This window comes from Notamacropus eugenii, chromosome 5 (assembly GCF_028372415.1).
Source record: "Notamacropus eugenii isolate mMacEug1 chromosome 5, mMacEug1.pri_v2, whole genome shotgun sequence".
Taxonomy (NCBI): domain Eukaryota; kingdom Metazoa; phylum Chordata; class Mammalia; order Diprotodontia; family Macropodidae; genus Notamacropus; species Notamacropus eugenii.
Window position 1 is genome coordinate 439,267,757 of NC_092876.1, and position 23,560 is coordinate 439,291,316.

Genomic DNA, 23,560 nt, shown 5'->3' on the forward strand with positions numbered 1-23,560 from the left:
TTGAACATATAGGAAGCAAACGTTGGAAACAGAAGTTGAAGCCAGGATTTGTGATATCAGATCTAGTTAATACATTTTATTATACTATACTCTTTCTTCTCAGACAAAACCATTGTGTGCCAATGATACTTAAAAATATCATTACAAAGCTCTACTCCATGAAGCAATCTTGCTCACCTTCCAAAATGAAGAACATATCTAAAACTAATATTCATGGAAGATCCAAGACAAATTCACTGATGTCCATATTGACATCAATTCCAGCAAAATTCAACACTGCATGCTTTTTATAAGCAGCAGCAAACCAAGCAACAGAAATATTTCTGTGATCAATTCTAATTCCATTTCTTCAACTATCACTTTTGTGAAAAAAATCACCAAATATCAAGCCCTAAACTCTCACTCAAACCTTAGACCCTCATTTCCAAAATTCTTCTTCATATGTTCTTCCACAAAGTTTGTTCATAAATGCCTATAATTAAATGTCAGATTAAATTCACCAAGACTGACTCTTCTCAATTTTCTTATTTACTAGGTTTAGTCATTACCACCATTAATATCATTTATCATTAGTATATCTGAATTATCTTTGACTCCTTTTCTCTCATTCACTGAATCTAGTGCTATTAATTCTAACTCAATACTAACTTCTCTTTCATCCACTCCCTCTGTTACATTTTCTTGGCACCAACTTATTTGAGGCTCACATTACTTCTTGCCAGTATTTGTAACATAGCCTTCTCACTAACTGGCTTTCTACCTCTCCTTTCTCCAACACTTCTCACTTCCCACTCAGAATAATCTTCCAAATGACTAACTTTAATTATATCATATTCACACCCCCAATATTTATTTAAAAATCCTGATTAACTTTTTCATCATCTAATTTCTAGGCATGCAGAATGAAGCCCAAAATCTTTGACTTGTCATTGAAAGTCATTCACAATCTAGCCAAAAAACAATTTAACCTCATTATGTCTATTGTAGGTGGTTTGATTCACACCACTCAAGTAGTTCTAGGTTTGACACTCAAATGAAATGATACTGCTTTTTATATATTACAGATCACCCAACAGTTTACATAACAAGAATTACTCAGCCACATCTTGCAAAGGATTTTCATCAAGGATATAACATTTCTTTGGATCGAAGTGCTTCCAATCATTTACATGAAATGTAAATGGCTAAGGTCAGCAGGCAGTGGTGACTCCAACAGTAGTAGGTCATTTTGAAGTTTGAGTTAGGAAATCTCCCTGGAATGACCCCCTTTATGCCCTTAGTAACTTGAAATCTGAGTCAGAAGGAGCAATATTAAAATTCTGGTCCAATTAAGTCTTAGAGATAGCTTTCTTGTCACTTCTTTATCCAGTAATGCTCTCCTAGTTATAAAAGATAAATGGGATCTGCTTTTTAGTTATTGAGCTTGTTCAGGGAGATTGAATAATATCCAGACAGTTCTTGTGATCAGGAAAATGCTCTAGACTACCAATTTCTTTTACAGATCTCTTAAATGCCTTGTGCTTGTCTTCATATGAGAAGAAATATTGTGCTATTTATCAGAAATATTGAATTGACCTTCCCTTTTAAATCTAAATTTTCTTCAAATTATAGGATGTAGAATTGGAAGACATTTTAGAAATCATTTGTTTCAACAATCTCAGTGAATAGATGAGGAAACTGGTGTCCAGAAACATGAAACAATTTATCTAGGGTCATGCAACTAATAAGTAGGAGAGTCAGGAAAAGAATCTAGACTCGCTAGCCTAGTCTTCTTCTTGTTAGATCACAGAACTCCCTCTTTAAAATAAACAGATAAGTAAACAGGCAAGCAATCCCATTATTCATTTATTTGTTCATAATATCATCTACCACTGTATTCTTGAGAGTGAGATTAACTTTGGCTGAGGAGGGCATATATAACTGCTATGCATTTACATTACTAGTGTATACATTTATTCTACTTGTGTAAGAGAAAGACAGTTTACTTCTCAGGAGTATAAATTTGCTTCTGAGAAAAACAGTGAATTGTCTGCTATGACAGTTTATTCATCTGGGTCATAGGTCTTCTCGAGGAAAAGTAATTGTTTTGACTCAGAATTCTGAAGCAGCAATTGCTCATTTTGAATGTGACAAGCTGTGGGGTATTGGTGTGAATGTAAAACACAGTGTGCTTTAGTGATTTGTGTATGAAGAATTGAAGAATTTGAGGAAATTTTCAGTTGATAATTAAGAAAATAAGAAAAACAGAAGCATCAGGTGATTATGGGACAAATATAGTTCATCAGACCATCGATGTAAGATTAGAATTTGTTCGTTTGTCATAAGCTAAGCAGAAGAAATCCTTGGAAAGAGAGAATCATAGAAGACCTAGCTGATTGATTAGTTTGGCTAAGATTAAGTGCTGGGTGAGGTATTAGTAAAGAACAACCTAAGTCAACTCACCTTAGCAGTAAAAGTGGTCATCCAGCATAGAACTTGTCGGAAACCTATAGTTTCTGAGAAAGAAAAAAAAAGAACTGAAGATTATTTTCCAGACTTAGACTTGTGGGTAAGACCAAATACATGAGTTTTCCTCACTCCTGTTCTTCTTGGAAGGTTCTTTAAGTCTGTCACTACTCTACCCCACAAATACTGAACATTTTGGAGGGGTATCATCCAGGTTTATGTTTGAATTGTGTTGCATTTATTATTCTTGCATTTGCTTTAATATCTAAGTTTCTGTAAAAGTAAGGAAATGGTTATGACTAAGATCAAATGAATCACCATTTGTGGCTGGTTTTGTGTAAAATGAAGCAAATTCTATACATAACTTGTTAGCACAAATGTGTTTGCTAATTGTGTCCCATATTAAATTGTGAGCTCCTTGAGGCCAGGGTCTACCTTTTGTCACTTTTTCCCCAGAACTTAGCATGCATAGTATCTGAACATAGTAGGTGTTTAATAAATGTTAATTGACTAACTGACTGATGGACATCAATGGAAAACCATGACAAAGTGGTGGGGAAGGGCAGCATATTCCTCCGTGACTGTTTCTTCTAGGAACCTGAGACGTTATGATTGTAAATTTTTGTACATGGTCATTCTGTGGAAACCAAGACCTGTCATTTGGAGGTCAGCTTACAGTGAGCTAGCCAGTTCAGATGTGAGTAGGTGCCCTGTATGAGACATGTGTTACACTATATTGTAGGTGGAGACAACAGATCGTGCTCTCAGCATTAAATCTAGAGATTTCAGGGGTAGGGGGGAGGAGAAACATTATTGCTTTCTTTTTTTGAAATTTTAAATACACTGTAAGTTTAACAGATCATAAGATCCTTGAGAGCAGGAACTGTGGGTTTTTTTTTTTAAATATTTTCAATGTCTAGAAGAGGGCTTTATCAGACACTTAAAATGAATGTTGAATTGAATTCTGTTGTCCCTAAAAATTCAAAAAGAGAAAGTATTAATTGAATGTTTCTTATCTTGCTTTATTGATTCCTTTGTATTATAAAAGTTGCAAAGAAAAAAATTAGATCTGAAGTCAAGAAAAATTTGTTAACAATTAAAACTCCCTAAAAATGGAATGGTCTACCAAAAAGTGATGAGTTTCTCCTTTTTTTTTTTTTTTTGATACATGAAAGGAAAGGCTGGGTGGTCATTTGTTGAGTACATTTTAGTGAGGATTCATTTTATGTATATATGGGGATAAGCAGCCTCTGATTTTCCTTTCAAGTCTGAAATTCTGTAATTCATCTGCATATATTTTTGCCTCAGGATAAAATTTTGTATATATGCTGAGATTTTCTCTTACAGAAACTAGGGCTAGAAATTTTAAAATAAAAACAACAACCCACCATACACACACATACACATACATGCCACATGAATTCTACTTCCAAAATTTTTCGTCAACCCAACTTTAGTGACCACAGACTTAAAAATATACTTTACAGGGGTTTGATTACTATGTGGGGGCTATAACTATTCAATTTTAGAAGAATAGTCTCTAAGTCCCATACTCTACAAGATATGTGCAATATGATGCTTGCTGGATGTTAAAGAGCATTTGACCTCAGAAAAATCATGAATCTCAGTGTAACAGTATCCTGAATGTGCTGAGAAATTTTGGCTATGATTCTATGCTATATCCTTCATAAGGACGATGAGTATAAGAATTGCTCTTCTCTGAAGGGATTTATTTCACACTTTTCATCATAACTTTAAGCAATAATGCATTTTATTTTCTATGTCCTTGGTCAAGTGTAAAATAAAAACCAAAACAAAACATTTCAGGGACGGATTGTTTTTAACTTCTTGACCAGATATAGGTAGCTGAAGAAATGGAACAAAACAATCACCATAGGTTTCTCAGTATGTTATTTATCAAAAACTCACTTACGCACTGTCTATCATATTCAAGGCAGTCTGGTAAGAATTCTGAATACAGTGGTAAACTTGCAACCCTGTACAAAAGACATGGCCCATAAAATATAAAACTCCATTTGTGATTAAAGGTAAACAGATATAGGGATGGTGAAGGGTATTAGTCCAGATAATTAAGGTCAGACCAAAACAGATCCCAATCTTGCCACTCAAAGGTTTGGAGAAAGACTGGATCTGACTCAAAGTATCAGATTAAGAAGTAAAGCTAGACATTGAGTTAAACAGCAGAACATATCAAACTCTAAGAAAAAATACTATGAATGCAAAGATGCCAAAGACACAAACCCAGAAGAAGAAAGTAATCCCATGGCAAGTATAAAGAGTGCATCAAAAGGGAAAAATTGGTTTGTCTCTCTCTAGAGATTCGCATACTCTGTGTAAGCTATAATCGTCCAATTTTAGAAGAATTGTTTCATCAGTCCCATACTCCAAAAGATGTGCACTATAAGACTCTTGGTATTAAGAGTATTTGATACCAGTTCTAGATCATGAATTTCCATGTAAGACAAGCCTGAATGTGCAGAAAACTTTTGGTTATGATTCTGTAGTGGTTGCTGATTATAAAAGTACTGGAAAGAAAAGGAACAAGAGATTAAACATAAAAGCAAAGTTTTAGGAACCATGGAAGAAAATGAAAACATGGAAGAAAGATAAATAACTTGAAGCAGAAAGTAGAAAAATCTTTCTGAAGTAGCAGATTGAAGGAGAGAACAGAACTTAATACTTCAGGACACAAAAATATTGACATGACTTGCACTTGACTTTGTTTTGAGTGAGGGAGGGCTGTGCAGGTCACCGGCCTCACTTCTCCTCCAGAGTCATCTGACTCCAGTGACCAGATATTGACCAGGATGACTGGAGATGAACCAGGATGAAGCAATTGGGGTTAAGTGACTTGCCCAAGGTCACACAGCTAGTGAGTGTCAAGTGTCTGAGGTGAGATTTGAACTCAGGTTCTCCTGACTCCTGCACTTGTACTCTATCCACTGCACCACCTAACTGTCCCATGCAAAAATATTAAAATGATGCCAAGAGATTAAAAAATTGAGGAAAATAAAACACATCATCTATTAAAAACAGGTGACTTCCAAATTTCAAAGACTCCATGTTGAGAAAAAGTTACAGCCAGCAACCAATAAAAAAAATAGTCAGATTTCAAGGAACCACAGTTAGGATTACACAAAATTGGGCAGCAGCTACCATGAAGGAGGGAAATTTTAGAATAGAGAATATTCCAAAAGCAAAAGAAAAAAACCTGTAGTAAAGAAAAACTTATCTTTCAAAACTGAATTTCCCAAAGAGGGAAAAAGTAAATCTTTAATGAAATAGAAGATCTTCAAAAATTACTGATTAAAAAAAAAACCCAAAGGAAAGTAGATAATTTGAAATAAAAATAAAATAATACAGAAGGACTTGCAAAGTAATTATATTGAAGTAGTTCAAAGGAGCAAAACCTTGATGAAATAAATATATATTTTTTTCTTTTTTCAAATACATTTTAATTAGTTTATTTATTTTTAGTTTTCAACATTCATTTCCATAAGATTTCGAACTCCAAATTTTCTCTCCATCTCTCCCCTCCCCACCACCTCAAAACACCATTCATTCTGATTATCTCTTTCCCCAATCTGCCCTTCCTTCTATCACACCCCTCCCTTCCCTTATCCCCATCTTCTCTCTTTTCTTGTAGGGCAAGATAGATTTCTATACACCAGTAATGAGTCAGAAGCATGTATTGGATGATCATATCTACTTCTTACGAGTGGGAGGCAGAGAGTGATATCAAGTGAAGGGGAGAACTGGCCTAAAGATTTTGGGGAAAATATATTGAGGGACAGGGGAGTTGTAATTTATAATCAGTGAGTTTCTTTACATCAGCCTCCACAAACATGACAAGATTCCAGAATTTTTAGATTCTCAACAAAAGATCAAACAAAGGAGTAAACTGAATGGAAATTTTGTTTGTTGAAAATGCTGTCAAATAAAGGGAGAAGTAACATGAACTAGAGTTAATGCCTAAGCCCTTTATGTTCATGAGTTTTCTTTGAAAGCTTACTGTCAGAATTGTTATCCTGAAGCTGATACAATAGACTACTCAGAGCTAGAGAGTCTGATACAAGACTTGACTTACTAAAATAATTCTGATACCCTAAGTAAAAGCAGTGCTCTAAGCACTTTAAAAGAAGTACAAAAGATAAAAAGAAATACAAGTTATCAGCAAGGACTTTAAAAAAATCAGTTAGAAGGGCAATTCCCTGAGTCTCCAAAAGTAAAAAATAACAAAAAACAAAGAAAAAACCCCACAGACTTATACCTATCTTGTCCCAAAGCTACCAGCTGGGTTTCAGAACCATGAGTCTAGGAGCAATGCTAACTCAAACTACCAGAGGTCTGTAGTACAATAGATCATAACAGTCCCTTCTGTTCTGGCAATGTGTGGGAGTGAATTCACACCTCTCCATTTCTAAGTGCTTAGCAATATTTATTTACAAAGAAATAAATAAACAAGTCTGAGAGAACCTTCTCAACTGACCATAGGGCTCAAGAAATTCTGTTATAAAAACTTGAACACCATATTAAAAGAGTGTACTGCGGGTTCCAAATTTTTGAGGAGTCCTGGAATTCTAATCAAATGTCAAAACAAGCTTAGTACTCTGTTTTAGAAACTAGGAATACTTTTAAAAAAGGGAAAAGGCTTACTCATTAAAGTCCAGGATCCCAAAGGCAGAAGCAAGTTTCCTGTGGCAGGATGATGAGAAGCCAGAGTACAGAAGGCATAGTTTGGAAACAGCTAAGTCATGGCAAACTAAGCCCCTATTTAAGACCCCAGTTAAACCTGAAAACTAATTTATTCCCAATCAAATATTAGCATTTTCTGGGTATCTATTCTTAAAAAAATCTGAACTAGAAATTAAATTTGGTTTTGATACCATGGAATTAGATAAACTTCTCTATCAATATCTTTGGTCAATTTACTAGTTATTTGTTATTTTCTGTAGTTCCTAATCATTGATAAGAGTTGTTCTGGAAGAGAAATGTCATAGTCCATTGTTGGGACTGATGAGGCAGCAAACACGAATTTGATGAGCCATCAGTGCTGAAAACAGTAGGACAGTTTATTTAGTGTGTTTAAGGAAAGGCCCCAGTTCCACCACATAGCCTAACTGGAAACATACAAGGAGACATGCAGTGATCTGCAAGGAAAAGTTAGTAGCCCCACCAAAACTTTCACATAGAGGCTACAGATACACCCCCAATGCATGACTGGAAATAGAGAAAGGATATTGTCCATATTTTCTGGCATAATGTTCTTTGGGTCATGGCAGGAAGAAGCAGTCCACCAAGAAGCAGCTTATATGAGGTTACTCCCACCACTTTATGTACAGTTATACTAAGCCATTGTTTTGACTACTAATGCCATGCTGCTAGGTAGCTCAGGCAGTTCTAACAACAAGGAAGTAAGAGGATCAGGGCTGCTTGAGTGGAACTGATTTTTATTTTCCTACTCTTGAAATCATAGGCAAAACAGACACCAGTTAGCTAAGACATCAGAAATTTTTATCTTGGAATAAATCTGAGATGTAAAAGTTGATGTTTTCCTAGAGCAGAGACAAGACAGAAGTAAACCTACTCCATGTAGAAAGAAAAATAATTACTAGATCATAGACAGCTTATTGAACCTCAGCCTGAAAAACCAATGAGATCTCTTCCCCAAATTCTAAACATCAAAATTCTATACTGAGTGAGAATGCTGCACCTCTAGATAAAGGGTTCTTAAAGATTTTGGTGTAATGGTGTAACTCCATGAAATTCACAGCACCTACAGCAGTCCTGAATATGCTGGTGCAATTCTCAATCGTGAAATATAACAGATTCATCACATGGAAGACAGAAATAAAATATTTATTCAAACACCAGAAAGCCAAATCCATTACAACAACAAAGAAATCTATATACAATAACAATGCAGAGGGCACTACCATCCCCAAGTCTTCCCCTGGTTGGGCCTTCCTACATACTAGCTCTTTTAAACAAAATCACAAAAAAGCTTGCCCACAAGCTTCCTACTTTCTCTCTCTCCCTCTGTTCTAACTGCTGTGACCAATTTCCTCTCAGCTCTTCTCCATCTTTTCTGCTCCACCTGTTCAGGAAACTCCTACCACAGGATCCATCCAACTCAGATTTCAATGTGCCCCAGGCAGGTCACATGGGCCTATTAATGAATGGGAAAGATCTTCCCATTTAAATTACCATTACATTCTTTAAATTACCATTACAAATGTATGTACCCTTTGGAAGTCTGGGGAAGCATGTGAATTACTTCTCAAAATAATGTTTTTGATGCATAAAGTACATAGGATTATAAAGGGAAGCTATCTTATTAAAATAAAGATGTATTTTTCCCTTTAATGTGCATGGACTCTCTGAAACCTACCTGAGGACACCTTGATGGTCTGTGGATCTCAAGTTAAGAACATTTATTTTAGAGCATGATGGACAGTGGCATATTTCAAATCCCACATTTAATGTCTATTTTGATGTTTTGTTGATGATGGTCCCAGCTAGCTTACTACTGCTAGCTGCTGTTGTCATCAAGAAGGGAAAGTATCTTGTTTTGTTTTTCAAGTTTCTAATCCATCAGAATACCAGAGAAATTTTCAAAGGGATTGTCAATTATCTACTCTCCAAACTTGATTTCTCTTGGGATATTTTAATGCCCATCTATTCCATATTTTAGCATTCTGCTATATTTATAGTATACCGAATATGCTCCACATTACTCACAACATTCGAGCCTTAATGTTTGAAGTAGTTTAAGAAAACAAATTAGGTCAAATGAAATGAATGTTCTATTTTGGTCCAAATATAGCCTGTATATTTCCCACAAATGTAGCTCTTACAAACCTGAACATGGCCTATATTTTCACTAAAAGTAAAAGAATAATAAGGAAGATGACAAAAACAGAAAGAGTATTGATGATAAGGGTGAATAAAATAGCTTAATTTGAATGAAAATTAACATGTAAAAGTTCCATAGCAAGTATTTTGAATGTTGTAACTCTGTTCAATTATTTTTCAGTATTTTTTAAAGAACAATATAGACTTTATTTTTTTTTAAAGATCTCAAATAACTGTATTCTGCAATTAGATACAACTTCCATTCAGACAATATGATACATTGTTTATTTACATAAGGCTAATTAAGAAGTAGAGAGAGAAAGAGAAAGATTATGAAGAGATCGAGAAACTGGAACCAAATCCCAGTTCTTTTTACTTATTATGTGACCTTGGGGAGTTTCCCCTATGGGGACCTCATTTGCCTCTTCTGTAAAAGGAAGGAGTTGGACTAGATGACCTCTAAAGGTTATTTTTGTTCTAAATTTTATTTAATCTTTCAAATCTTATTTTTAATTTGTTATGGTATTGACCATATTTAAAAATTGGCATAGTAAAGAACTATTTTATCATGATAAATTGAAAGATCTGTCTTTCATCATTTCAGATAGAGAATCTTTGTTTACTAGCAGTAAGTGTTTCAAATTCAGTTCAGGAAGTTAGAACCTAATGATAAAATATATAAACAGTTTGTTAATGTTTTAGCAGTTCCTTTACAAAATACAGCCTGAAGATGTTTGGTGTTCAAAGTCAGAAATTTCAACTGATGACATTAATCTCAAAGTGCCCATTTGACCTGACCATAGCAAAGAATTTGAAAGAAAACAATGTTTACAATGCCACAGGGTCCTCAGTTGAGCAGAAGAGTCAAAATCGCTGTTCCATTAGTCTGGGATTATATCACCAGGAGGCCATGTGGCAATTCAAAAACTGAAGATCATTCTTTCCTCCAGGCTAGAAAGTGTTCCATTTCTTTCTTTGCAATAAAACAGCTGTGCAGGTTCTTTGAATACCAATACAATTATCATAAAGGACTGTGCCTCAGTGGAACAGTCTCAGCCAACTCACCACCTGCAAGCCTTTCACATGGAAAGACAGGAAACTGAACATTTTCATACTGCAGTCAAACTTGCCAATGGCAGAAAATCTTATAGTTTCTAAGGGAAAGCGGAAAAATGCTGTTGCTAAAGAAAAAAATACTAACCCATGAATTATGTTAGATACAAGGAGAATGTCTATGAATTCATAGATAAAGGAAATGCCTACATGTGGATGCCTCCTACCAAAGAAGCTTGGCACCTTCTTTTCAACTTAGAGTTTTAGAGAATTGCCTAAGTCACCATATGATTGATTAACTGACTTACATTAGTTGTGTGTTATCTGTGTCAAATGTAGGGTGTGAACCCAGTACTTGTCAGCCCCAAAGCAGCTATATACACACAAATTTACATGTATATATGTACGTAAATGTATGTGTATATGCATGTACATACATTTCAACATGTGCAGATATGTGTATATGTGTATATGTGTACATATGAAATGTTTGTATATATGTTTGTGTATGTATGTTCATATGTGCATATGTTTATATGAAATATGGTGTGTATATGTACACACACACACACATACTATTGTTCCCTAAGAAATGATGTGCAGGCAGATATCAGAAAACCTCCAAAGACTTACATGAAGTGATGGTGAGTGAAGTGAACAGAATCAGGAGAACACTGTACACAGTAACAGCCATGTTTTGACTAACAATGGTAGATTTAACTCTTCCAAGCAATGCAAGGATCTAAGATGAACCCAAAGGACTCATGGTGGAAAATGTAATTCACATCCAGAGAAAGAACTGTGGAATCTGAATGCATACTATTTTCTTTTTTTTTTCTCTTGGTTTTCCCTTTTGTTCTAATTCTTCTTTCACAACATGACTAATGTGGAAACATATCTAATATGACTGTATATGTAAAACCTATAACATCCAATCAAAAAGAACTCTACAAAAACTAAGCACCAGAGAGAGCAAAGCACTTGCCCGAGATTACCCATTTGGCATGTAGCAGACCACAAAACATTTCAATTCCTTGAACCAGTCAGTTATTTTTAAAAGCTTAAAATGTGTTCTGTTATTTCCACCAATGTTATTTCCTAAGTATTCCCTGTTTTATTGTTGTTTAGTAACAGGTCAGTACTTAGGGCCACAAATGGAATATTTTCATATCAAATGGTTCAACAGAATCATCAGGACAATGTTGCTCATCAGGCTTATTATGCAAAGGGAGAAAGATTGTTCTCTCCATGATATAAATAACCATTTTGAGTATGGAATATAATGCAATTAAAATAAAAAGACTGTGGTAGCTAAAAAATGTTTATATCTACGTGAATTATTTTAAAAGGGAAGTTAGTAAACTTCAGTCCTGGGTGGCAGTCCCAGTGCAAAGAGGAGCACTAGCATAACAGAGCTTCCGGCTACAATGGAGTGAGGCCCTTCCTCACAGTTCTAGGGCAGAAAAGAATATTTTTTGCTTGTTCACAGACCAGGGCACAGACCAGGAGAATAGTAAACACTATTCCTTGGATCATAGTACTGTGGAAGAAATGAAAATTTACAGGTCCCTAGAAATACCTCTGAAAACAGCTGCAAAAAAACAAACAAACAAACAAAAAAACCAAACCCTCCACTCTGGAAGCAGAGCTCTACTTTAACAATGAATTTAAAATCAAGTAATTGACTGAGGAAATGAGCAAACAATGAAAAAAACACACCTGACTATAGAAAATTACTATAGTGACAAGGAAAACTAAAGCACACACCCAGGAGAAGACAAGAAAGTCAAAGTTCCTACTTCCAAAGCCTCCAAGAAAAATATGAATTGATCTCTCACCATGGAAGAGTTCAGAAGGATTTTGAAAGTCAATAAGAGAGGTAGAAAAAATTAGGAAGGGAAATAAAAGTGATGCAAGAAAATCAGAAAAAAAAACAAGTCAAGGAGTAAAGGAGACAAACTTGGTAAAGGAGACACAAAAAAATGTTGAAGAAAATAACACTTCAAAAAATAGAGTAACTCAAATGACAAAACAGGTCAAAAAAGTTAATGAGGAGAAAAATGCCTTAAAAAATTGAATCAGTCAAAAGGAAAAGGAGATCCAAAAGCTCACTGGATAAAATAATTCCTTAAAAATTATACTGGAATAAACTGAAGTTAATGACTTTAGGAGAAGTTAAGAAACAATAAAACAAAACCAAAAAATGAAAGCACAGAAGACAATGTGAAATATCTCATTGGAAAAACAACTGAACTGGAAAATAGATCCAGGAGACAATTTAAGAATCATTGGACTACCTGAAAGTCATGATAAAAAAAAAGAGCCTAGACATCATTTTTCAAGAAATTATCAAGCAAAACTCCTCCCAATATTCCAGAATCAGAAGGTAAAATAAAAGTTGAAAGAATATATCAATCACTTCTTGAAATAGATTCCCAAATGATAAAGGCCAGGAATATTATAACCAAATTATAAATTTCCCAGATCAGGGACCTAATATAACTAGTATCTAGAAAGAAACAATTCAAGTACCATGGAGTCATAGATAAGATAACATAATTTAACATCTTCTACATTAAAGTATTAGAGGGTTTGGGATATGATATTCTGCAGGGTAAAAGAGCTAGGATTAAAACCAACGATCTCCTCCCCAGGAAAACTGAGTATAATCCTTTAAGGGAAAAATAGATATTCAATGAGATAGAGAACTTTCAAGCATTTCTGATGAAAAGACAAAAGCTGAATATAAAATTTGACTTTCAAATACAAGACTCAAGAGAAGGATAAAAAGGTAAAAAGGAAAGGGAAATCATAAGGGACTTAATGTGGTTAAACTATTTACATTCCTACACAGGAAGACGATATTTGTAACTCATAAGACTTTTCTCATTATTAGTATAGTTAGGAGTATATTTAGGCAGAGAGCAGAGGTGTGACTTGAATATGAAGAAATGATATCTAAAAATATAAAATTAATAGGTGAGAGAGTAATGTAGTGGGATAAATAGAAAGGGAGGGGTATAATGGGGTAAATTATCTCACATCAAAGAGATAAGGAAAAGCTTTTATAGTTCAGGGGAAGAACTGGGAAGTGAGGAGGAATGAGAACTGTACTCTCATCAGAATTGGCTCAAAGTAGGCATAACATGCACACACAAATAGAAATCTATCTTACATAACAGGAAAGGAGAAGGGGAAAGGGATAGAAGAAGGAGGATTATAAAAGGGAGGGCAGATTGGGGAATGGAGTCGTCAGAAGCAAAACACTTGAAGAGGGACAGGATGAAATGAGAGAGACATTAGAATAAATGGAGTGGGGGGAATAGGATGGAAGGAAATACAGTTAACAATAACAATTGTGAAAAAAAAATTTTGAAGCAGGTTTCATTTCTGAAACATATAGAGAACTGAGTCAAAATTATAAAAAGGCCATTCCCTAACTGACAAATAATCAAAAGATACGGTCACTTTTCAGGTGAAGTAATCAAAGCTATATCTAGACATATAAAAAACTACTTTAACTCACTATTGATTGTAGAAATGTAAACTGAACAACAGATTGGCTAATAGGACAGAAAAGTTAAATGAGAAATGTTGGAGGAGATGTAGGGAAAGTGACACTTAATGCATTGTTGATGGAGTTGTTAACTGATTCCATCATTTTGGAAAGCAATTTGGAGCTATGCCCAAAGGACTATAAAACCATTCACAATCTTTGATCTGTCAGTATCACCACTTGGTCTGTATCCCAGAAGGAATAAGAAAACGAAAAAGAAAAGAACCTATAAACAAAAATATTTATATCAGTTCTTTTCTTGGGGCAAAGAATTAGAAATTGAGGACATGTTCATCAGTTGGGGGATATCGAAACAATTTGTGGTATGTGGTTATGATGAAATACTATAGTACTATAAGGAATTATGGGTGGGATGCTTTCAGAAAAATCTGAAAAGTCTTTCATGAACTAATGCAAAGTGAAATATGTCGTGTACAAAGTAGTAGCAATATTGTAAGTTGATCAACCATGACAGCTATTCTCAGCAATACAATGATCCAAGATAACTCTGAAAGAATTGTGACGAAAAATGCTATCCATGGAGCATTGTTAATTTTGAAAGAACTGCCCTGTTTTCCCACAAGGTATAGAGCTTGGGTGACAAATCAACTAATAATGAACAATAACATTAATGAAATGGGAAGAAATCTTGCTCTCTAGTAAATAACTCAGTGAGAGGTAAAACAATTCTCCTACCCGTTGGCAGATTTTAATAAGCCATGGACCATGGTATAGAGCAATCATGGTCATCTATGCATTAAAATAGCAATTCAGGAATTGTTGTGCATTAGAAATTCCTATTAAACCAATGGAATATCAATAGCAGATTTGATAAACAACAAATTCCCTAAATGGGTGTAGGTCTACTGGTGTGGGTAGAAAGGACCACATTAAAAATGTCCTTTCACATTTATTTCCTGTCCTACATTCTCCTCTTACTTGGTGTTTGTTATAGGGAAATTAAATTGGCACATGGCAATTTTTCATTGGAGATCCATGGGATGATGCTGAGTTGGCTTTTCAAAGATCTTCAAAGTCAAGAGAAAATTCCAATAGAAAAAAGAATACTATGGGTTGTTTTATAGCTGGTAGGAAAAAAAAATACTTATGTTACTAATCTTGGTCCAAGAATACAGATGATGAGATGCATTTTCCTCTACTTAATGCAGAAATGGTATATATGACTTGATACAGAATTCCATGTTTGCAATTCTTTCCCTTCTTATATTCAGCTCTCAGAATACATAACTCTTTGCAAAGTTCAGTTTAAGGGCAACTTCCTACTTGAAGCCTTTTCTTATTCCCACAGTTGATAGTACTCGTAGATACTCATGATGCTCCAAACTAAGCCTTACAATACATGTTTATTTTGACTGAAACTAAATTAATTCCTAAAATTGGGGGAGGGAGTTTAAGGGGGTATGATAGGGTGGTATTAGAAGACAGCTACCATATAACCTAAGCAATTTCATTCAACCCATATAATTGTGTTTCTGTGTGTGATTAAAATATGATACTCAAGAATGAGAAGTTAGACCACAAAATAATAAATAAATGCAGGCTCCTGCAATCAGGAAATGGAAGAGGGATAAGAGTCAGAAAGTCCATCAAAATCAGCAGTTAGAGTTTCCCTTTGAGTGAGAGATATCTAGCCTTTCCTTCTTGTGTACCTCTCCTCAGTAATCTTCCTAAGTAAGGGACACAGATCTGTTTTGGGAAGGGAAAGCTATTCTAATAGATCCATCTTTATGTTTCCACTCCACTAGCTTCCTGGGGAAGATATTAAATAAGTTTCAGTGACTTGTACTATATGTTATCTGTTCCAGGTAACATAAACAATGCTGAATTTACCCAATAATTCTGAACCTGAGGTGTTTCCACCAATTTTCTTGCAAAATAAGAAGACTCTGAGAAGGGATGTTGACATCTTTTGCCTAGCTAATAATAGGATGGATGTCAGCCAACCCTAGAGTTAATAACAGATAAAATTGTCAAAGAGACAGTTTGTCTTTAGATAGCTTCTGGTCCTCATTTTTGAGAGCTTTTTCTTTCTTTCTCTTCTTGCATTTAATCTCCCTTTTTCTTCTGCACTTCGGATCTTGGAAATGAAACCTCTTCTCACTTTACTTAGCTCTTGATGTCTTCTCACACTTGAACATATCTCCTCTCCTCCAGCCTTCTTCTCCTACTGGTGAGTTCCTTCTAGGGCTTCCATTTGGTGGCATGGTCAAAACTGGTCATAACTCCAGACTTTGGAACCATGTCTCACCCTGGCATATCTCTGCTTTTTTGTGGCTCTTTTCTCCTATTTTAGTGAATTTCTCCTGTAAATTCTATTTTGAAGAGGAATCTGGGTGCCCCATGCTTTATTCCCCTTCTGTCTTTGCTTCTGACTCCTTGAAGTGTTCCACAATGCCCCTGCACGTTACTTTCCCCAATCCATTTTTCATATTTCTTGCATATGTGTTTGCTTTCCCCATTAGAATATAAGGCCTAGAAAGGTGGGAACTGTCTTTCTTTGTACTTGTATTTATAACCTCCAGAGCTGAGCACAGTGCTTGGAACATAGTAAGTGCTTAACAAATAATTGCTGCCTTGACTTTTATCAGTTATTTATGCTCTGGTATGAATTTCAGTCAGTATTTCATATCTCTCAGAGGTATTTTGTGTCCCTTTACTCCCAGTAGTATTTACATTCAATTTCTCATGGTGGAATAGAAATCTCTGACCCCTTATAAAATAAATTTCAGGCCTTGTCAAGAATCATAAGTAAGATCCATTGGGAGAGGGGAGTATGCATCTTTATGATGGTTTTATAAGTATGGGGGAACTCTCAGTGAAGACTGAACCAATTCAGATAGACATCTTCTTTTTAACTTATAGTCTTAGAGTACTAGGAAAACTAGGAAGTTAAATTACTTCCCCATAATCACCCATCCAGTCTATATCAGAAATAATACCTCATAGTTTCTGATTCCAAGGACTATCTTCTATCCACTACTGAACACTGTCTCACCCAGAATATTGCCTCCCAAAATCACCCTTTGAAATAAGTATTACAAATATTATTCAAAAGTAGATGATACATTTTGGGAGGTAGGTGGAAATCTCTTGATACAGGTGCTCTGTAAACTATTGCCAGAGGCACAGATATGTTCTGCCCCCTGTTTTCGTACAGGCAAGCTAAGAATATCTATGGCAATTGTAAATCCAATAAAGCTACTCGGCTTGCTGGCCTTACCAAAACTGGCGGAGATTTGGCTGAAGAGTTATAGCTTGCTGACCACTGCCTTAATCTATCATAGTATGGGCCACACTTACAAGTGTCTTTCCCCTTCTTACCTCTTTAAAAATTTAACCATCTCCTCTTTGCTGTCAAGGTGCATTGGCTTTTTCCAGAGGCAATATCTACAGGCTTGGTGGTAGACCTGTCAAAGAACAATTCCCTCTGTAATTTTGACTTATGCGTATAGGCTATAGTACGTCTACATAGCTGACACTATCCATTGATTGTGCCACCATGCTGATGAACCACAACTAAATGGTGTAACTGGAAATGATTAGGGGAATAGTTCAGTCATGATTGTGAAATTTTCTATGAGAATGGATCAGCAATGATTATAAAATTTATTGCAGATTTTGAAATTGGATTGGAAATGTTTCTGAAATTGATCATGAAAAGTGATCTGGAATTATTTTTAAAAAAGATTTTACAGAGTAAGGCAATGGCTCTTTAACTATTATGAAAGTCATTGTTGGAATTAATCTGGAACCCTGGGCCAGTTATTTAACCTTTCTAGACATCCAATATCACATCTAATAAAATGAGAGGGACTGGGTCAGATTGCCCCTAAAATCCCTTCCAGCTCTCGATATCTGATCTTCTATTTCCAGAATTATGAGAATGGATTTGGAATGTTTCTTAAAGTGTTTCAGGAATGAATCTAAGAACATTCTGCTCACATGCTTTATACTTCTTTGGAAATCCTTATCTCATAAACATGTCACTCATTTCCTGGGAGGTAAGGCAGGTTGGTGACAGAATGCTTTTTGAACCTTAAAGCATTGTATAAATGTGAGTAACTAGCTGCTCCTCTTGTTCCTGCCAGAGACATGAATTTCAAATGCAGATAGAGCTAGCTATATAGAATATGGATCTATCTGCCTATCCATAGATATCTATATCCATATATGTATATATGTATGTAAATATGTGTATATACCTGTGTATGCATAAATATGTAATCTATATCTAGCTAGTTAGCTAGCCAATGTGGGAATTTGATTTGCTGTAATATAAAAACATATGGTGATGAGATTTGATTTTTTTTCCCTGTCTTTTTGTTGTTCAAATCAGGGATTCAAGAGAGGGCAATAATTATCTGAAGTTCAATAGGTTTAGTGACTATGCTGTTTTATATAAGAAGGAAAAAGGGAGGATTAAACATTTATAAATCATCCACTATGCACCAGGCACTGTGTTAAACACTTTACAAATATTATCTCATTGATCCTCGTAACAACCTTATGAGGTAGGTTCTATTCTTATCCTTTCATTTCAAAATTAAGGAAACTGAGGTAAACAGAAGTTAAGTGACTTGTCCAGAGTTACATATCTAGTAAATGTCTGGATTTAAATTAAGTCTTGCTGACTCTAGGTTCAGTGTTCGAATTTCTGTGCCACCTAGCTGGCAGACATGTGGTCTTTGATTTTTCTCTTTACGAAGGAGAGAGAACTATGCACTTGATTCTTGATTTCATTGGTATAAGTAAATCTTTCTTACAACTTATAATTTTAGCAGGATGCCTAAGAGTTTCCACTTAGAGGATAAGTGAATTACCCACAGTTACATAGCTGTAGGAGGGACTTGAACCCAGGTCTTCTTGACTTTGATATCAGCTCTCTAAACCTAATGGTATGCTGCCTCTCATCTGATTTAAACATTATAAATATTACAAGAGTATTTTTCCTCAAATTTGGAGGTGTATGACAGGAAAGCATGTGTTTTCTAAGGCATCATAAAAAAACAACAAACAAACAAAAAACAAAAACAAAAAACAATCTTGCCCTATACTTCTCCTGATTACATATGGCTCCAAGGTAGAGTCTGCAAAAATAACCATATACAACCTGTCCAGTAGGAGTTTTTAATCTCAAAATCCAAGAGGTGATAAACAGGTAGAGGGAACAAAACAAGGGACAGGGCTACTCTCTCTGAAACTCTGTAGACTGTGATACTGCACTGTGAAGAGTCAGCAGGGGATAGGTAATTATGCAAAACAGGTGAGGTACAGAATGCAGATCATCTTTATTAGATTCTGAGCTCAGATAATATATTGCCATTTAAATAAGTGGAGTCTTTTTCTTTTTTGTAATTCTCTAGATTAGTGCATCCTTAATAATTAATAAGGAGATCATAATTAGAAAAAAATGAGATAATTTGTCAACAGCTTGTCCAGGATCCCCACCTGCTCATCAAAACAGACTAAAAATACATTTCCATGGATTTATATTCATTAATAATTTTCTCCTTTAATACCATGTCATGGCTATGAGAGAATTAAGTTTTAAATTTAAAAATACCTTTCAGGTAAAGTATATGTCAATTTAAATTTCTACTGCATTATTTAGATTCTATAATATAGCCATATAATATTTGTTTTTATTTTTAAATTTCTATAAGAGGTGATATTTACATAAAGAACAATATTCATATTTTAAAATAGTTCTGTGGATAAAAGTATCTAGATTATTTCTGTGTTAGGAAATCCTCTTGTAGATTCAAATATAAATTCCATCATGGCAGGTATTGCTTTGTTTTTGGTCTTTATATCATAAATTCTTAGCCCAAAATCTGGTACATAGAAAGTGTTTAATAAATCTTTATTGAATTTAATCATTTCAATTATTCCACTTGATTTTTTCACTTTTCTCTATTTCCATTAACCAATAACCTATACAAGCTCATTAATTAGCTGATCAACTCCCAATTATTTTGGATAATAAATGTGCCACAATTTAAGGGAACTGAAGATCTTTTCAAAGGTCAGAATCCTTTACTTTTTTAACCACGTGTGCTTAGAATACAAGCTTGTACCATATAATTAATTAAGGTAATTGAGATAAGTTATGGATTTTTATATTTCTTTAAGTGCTGCATTTCCAAATAATTGTCTGTTTGGGGGGAGATGGATTTTTAGATTAAGGTTAGATTAGATTGACTGCTTTAAAGGCAGGACTATGCAAAGCTCAACTTTATTAATAGAGTTCCTTATAAAGTTTTATGGTTTGGGGCAACCTGGATGCATAATTTTAAAGTTTATTTCTATCACCCTCCACTGCTTACAATCAAATGATTCCAATTCTTAGTCTGATCTTGACTATACTATGCTTACCTATTTGTATTCATCGCAGACTTGAAGAGGAATATTTAATTTTAACACCTAACTACCTGCCAGGTTAAGGACCAACTATAGTGACACTTTGAGTATCAAATATAACTTGAGCCAGGCAGCTAGGTGGTGCAGTGGATAGAGCACCAGTGCAGGAGTCAGGAGGACCTGAGTTCAAATCTTACCTCAGACACTTGACACTCACTAGCTGTGTGACCTTGGGCAAGTCACTTAACCCCAGTTGCCTCATCCTGGGTCATCTCCAGTCATCCTGATGAATATCTGGTCACTGGATTCAGATGGCTCTGGAGGAGAAGTGAGGCTGGTGACCTGCAAAACCCTCCCTCACTCAAAGTCAAGAGCAAGTCATGTCATCATTTCTCTGATGGAATGATCTTTTCCGGGAATGAAGAATGAACACAATAACTTGAGCCTCCTCCCCTCAAATGGCTATTACTTTCTTGCAAAGATTTTTTAAGAACCTCATTTCATTTGGCTAATTATATACAATATTTTTTTCATATTTTGTTGAATTTGCCAGAATTTTTATGCTTGAAGTTTCTCTGGTGAGAGCACCATGATAATAGAGCTGAGACCATTTATTGAAAATTACTTCATTATTCTGTTGGTTAATAATACTTGCAATATAAATGTGAACACACTAAACTTTGCCCTGAATTTTGTGAAGTAAAGCCCTTAATGTGTTTTATATTGTTGAATGCAACAAATCTGGGGATATGATTGATTTCATCTTGATTTTATTAGCTCTGGTACATTACTGAAGTTTTAGCCTTAGAGATATCAATCAAATATCACTCAAATAGCTTAAAATAGAACTCCATTCTGTGAAATACCTTTGCAAGATTCTTCCATAGTCCTTTTCCCAGGAGACTACATTTTCTAAGCAGTGCGGAGTCTATTTTGTAAAACCATTTATCCTTCCCCCTCCCCATCCTCCATATATATATATTTCAGAATCAAAACAGAGCATGTTTAACCTAAAGTCACATAAAATTAGGAATTTGTCTTCTAGTCTCAATACAATTTAGCCCAATAGGGTACCTATATTCTTAATAAACATGAAATCAATGTTTTTAATGTGATTAATAATGTAAAGAAGTCAAACAGATGGGGAAAGAGTTCATAAAAAATTAGAAAAAGAGTTGATTACATAAGATAAAACATGTTTTATCTACAATTTTAAGCTTTTTCATAAATACACCTAATGTGCTAAAATTTAGTAGGGCAATGGGTAACAGTCAAAAATCTTTGGATCAAGTCGCTGACAAAGGTCTTGAAGGACTGACTCAGATTTATAAGATTAAGAATAAGAGCCATTCCTCAAAAGATAAATTGTCAAATGATGAATACGTAGTTTTCTTTTCTTTTTTAATTAACATATTTTCACAATTTACATGAAAAAAATTTAATATTCACTTATTTAAAATTTAGAGTAACAAATTCTTCTGTCTCATCTCCTTTTGTGTTATGGTAAAGGAAAGCAATTTAATAGATTATGCATGTGAAATTATGCAAAATATATTTCCATAACAATCATGTTGTTGAAAAAAGATAGACAAAAGAAAAATAAAACAAAAACATTAAAGAAAGTTTTTAAAAGTATGCTTTGATCTGCATTCAGATTCAATCAATTTTTTTCAGGAGGTGAATACCATTCTTTTTTTGTCAAAAGTCATTTGAAATTATCTTGGATTTATGTATCATAAAATATTGATGTTACTTTGCATAATGTTCTCCTGGTTCTGTTTACTTCACTTCCATTAGTTCATGTAAATATTCCCAGGTTTTTCTGAAACTGTCCTGTTCATCACTTCTTAAAACAAAATAATATTTCATCACAACTATTTATCATAACTTATACAGCCATCCTACAACTGATGGATGTCCCCTCAGTTTCCTGTTCTTTGCCACCACTAAAAAAACAAAAATAAAATGGCGCTAACTATGAATCCGGAAGGAGATTTCTTTCTTGGTTCTTTATTTGTGATACAACTTTTTTATACCAAAGTCCTGTGTTCATTTGGAAATTATATTGGTATAAATTGGGCATTGTTGCTCATCTTCTGTTCGGTTTTCCCAGAAGTTTTTTTTTTTTAATCAAATATTGAGTACTTCCCTGAATAACTGGGAAAATTGTATTCTTTTACACCTGTAAGTTGTGTATCTAAATTGTTGCACTGATCAGCTTTTTTTACCCAGTAGAAATTATTTTTTAAGATTACTACATTTTAGTGAAATTTAAGATGTTGTTTTTACCCTTTCTTTTCCACTTGTTTCATTACTACCCTTGAGATTCTCACCTTCTCTTCATTTATACTTTAATTTTTTTTCTAAACTCTGAAATCATCTTTTGGGAGTTTGATTTGTGGAGTACTGAAAATAATATTTTTAACTCATATTGCCATTTTTTTTTACTTATTCAACCTACCCATAGAAATTATTTTTTTCTCTAATTAAATGAATATTTGTTGGTTGGTGGTTGTCCTTCATTTTCAAAGATGACCAAAATGACATTACTATGATAAAGTCAATTTTGATTGTGATTGATTGATCAGACCAATACAGGCTCAGAATGCTCTGCTACAGATCAGGAACAAATAGTTCATGTGAACATTTGCAGAAGGTACTCTCAATTTGTGCATCCTGTGTTTCCTTTGAGCTGTTTCAATTTTGCTTTGTTCATAGAGCACATCACCATCTCTGATTTTAGTACACCACGCTGAGTGGTCCTGTGGCAGTGTCTCCCATGTCACACAAGCAATTCTAAAAATCTTGAGAGAGACGTTGAGAGTGTCCTTGTATCACTTATGACCACCATGTGATCTCTTGCCCTAAATGAGTTCTTCATTACACACACACACACACACACACACACACACACACACACACACACACACATATTTGGAAAGCATACATTTTGCATTCGAAAAGTGTGGACAGCCCTTCAGAGTTGTGCTGTCTGAGACATAGTTTGAATGTTTACCATTTTAATTTAGGTAAGGACTTCAGTGTCTGAGACCTTACCCTGTCAGGTGATATTCAAAATCTTAAAACAATTCAAATGGAAACAATTCAGTTTTCTGTCATGGCACTTGCAGACTGTCCAAGTTTCACAGGTATACAACAATGAGGTCAGCACAATGGCTCTGTGCACCTTCAGTTTGATAGTCAGTCTAATAACCTCATCTCTCCCATATTTTCCTTCAAAGCCTCCCA

At 34.7% G+C, this 23,560-nt stretch overlaps 2 long non-coding RNA genes across 4 annotated transcripts in view; one reads left to right on the top strand and one right to left on the bottom strand.

Annotated features, from left to right (window-relative positions):
* Window positions 1-23,560, top strand: part of LOC140507190 (uncharacterized) — a 103,785-nt gene that overhangs the window by 19,987 nt on the left and 60,238 nt on the right. The window lies entirely within an intron of this gene.
* Window positions 2,443-7,780, bottom strand: LOC140507192 (uncharacterized). Its single transcript, XR_011968237.1, has 2 exons — window positions 7,123-7,780; window positions 2,443-2,495 (listed from the first exon to the last, which is right to left on the bottom strand). It is a non-coding gene; the product is annotated as an uncharacterized lncRNA (long non-coding RNA).